The sequence below is a fragment of the Varanus komodoensis genome, unplaced genomic scaffold (genome assembly GCF_004798865.1).
Source record: "Varanus komodoensis strain SLA01 unplaced genomic scaffold, ASM479886v1 scaffold4545, whole genome shotgun sequence".
Taxonomy (NCBI): Eukaryota; Metazoa; Chordata; class Lepidosauria; order Squamata; family Varanidae; genus Varanus; species Varanus komodoensis.
Window position 1 is genome coordinate 878 of NW_025336020.1, and position 1,832 is coordinate 2,709.

General features: G+C 44.6%; 1 pseudogene; it reads left to right on the top strand.

Moving 5' to 3' along the window:
* Positions 1-321: 321 nt before the first annotated feature.
* Positions 322-1,712, top strand: LOC123030685 (annotated as a pseudogene).
* The last annotated feature ends 120 nt before the right edge of the window (positions 1,713-1,832 follow it).

Genomic DNA, 1,832 nt, shown 5'->3' on the forward strand with positions numbered 1-1,832 from the left:
GAGAGGCACAGAGGACAGAGATAATCACTCTTCTCCTTTTTCTTCTCAGATGCAGAGCAATGCACCAAATGCTCAAAGGATCAGCATCCAAACAAGGATCAAGATCAATGTATCCTGAAGGCTATAAGCTTCCTTTCTTATAAGGAAGTTTTGGGAATCATCCTGGTTTCCATTGCCCTATTCTTCTCCTTACCTACATGCTTCATCTTAGGGATCTTCATAAAGTACCTAGAAACTCCAATAGTCAAAGCTAACAACTGCAGCCTCTCCTACATTCTTCTCATCTCCCTGATCCTTTCCTTCTTGTCTTCTTTCCTATTCATTGGCCAGCCAAGGAAAGTCACCTGCCTTCTCCAACAAACAGCCTTCAGCATCATCTTCTCAGTTGCTGTTTCTTCCCTGTTGGCCAAAACCATCAGTGTGGTGCTGGCCTTCCTGCCCACAAAACCAGGCAACATTGCAAGGAAATGGCTGGGGAAGAATTTGGCCAACTCCATTGTCATCTCCTGTTCCAGTGTCCAAGTTGTTATTTGCACCACCTGGCTGGGAATCTCTCCCCCATACCCAGATTCTGATATGCATTCACAGTCTGGACACATAAACCTGCAGTGCAATGAAGGCTCTGTGGCCATGTTCTATGTTGCCCTTGGCTACATGGGCTTCCTGGCTGCTGTCTGCTTCACAGTGGCTTTCCTGGCCAGGAAGCTGCCTGGGGCCTTCAATGAGGCCAAACTAATCACCTTCAGCATGCTGGTCTTCTGCAGTGTGTGAGTCTCCTTTGTGCCCACCTACCTGAGCACCAAGGGCAAGTACATGGTGGCTGTGCAGGTTTTCTCCATCTTGGCCTCTGGTGCTGGGCTGCTGGGCTGCATCTTCCTTCCCAAGTGCTACATTATTCTACTGAGGCCCGACCTGAATACGAAGGAGCATCTCACAACAAAAAACTAGAGTTGTTGACTGTTCTTTGGTATATTTCCATAATATGTACTGTTCATATCCAGTATGGCCGTAATATGAAGCAGGGAGAGGTTAGGAGAAATATCTGCTTTGACAAACATGTTCTCAGGTATGACATCTCAGAGCAGCTTTAAACTGGTCACATATCTATATCATGGGTGGTGAAACATTGACCATGAAGGTTTTACAGTTCCCATTAGCCTTAGCTTCCAAGGAAAGTGATCTGAGATTATGGGAGTTGCAGACAATCATCACCAGGAGTGCAAAAATCCCCTTCCCCCTTTTTCAGGTAGGATTCATGTTCTACCTAACCTGCTTTCAAACATATATCTGAGGAACTGAAAGGATGTCAAGCATTTGGCATGATGACAATATTCTGTACCATGATGAGGGTGTTGTGCACAGTCATAGGAAATGCTTGTCATCAGAACTATGAATCTTCCAGCTCAGCATAATCTGCATTAAGGGTTGACAAGCTGGTGTCCTCCAAATATTTTTTTCTGCAAATCCCATACAACATGAGATGAGCTGTGTGGGATCAAGCAATAATTGACAAACTCTTCATGGAAAATCATAAACAGAACATCTTCCTACCCATGCTCCCCAGCAACATAGATAACTCCCTTTGATAACAAAGGTAATATAGAGTTTTCACGGCCAGTTAGTTGTATCCTGAACAAACTTGTCCCTTTTTGAAGCCATCCAGGTCAGTGGCCATCAGCACCAAGGTGCCCAGTGGTATCTCTGATCTTTAAGAGGACATAGGGATATTCTGACTCAGATGGAGAGGAGGTGGTGGAATAAAAACCAAGGACAAAGGAAATAAATATATGGAAGGAATAAAATGTCAGACTGCTCCTGAATCTGCCAGAAAA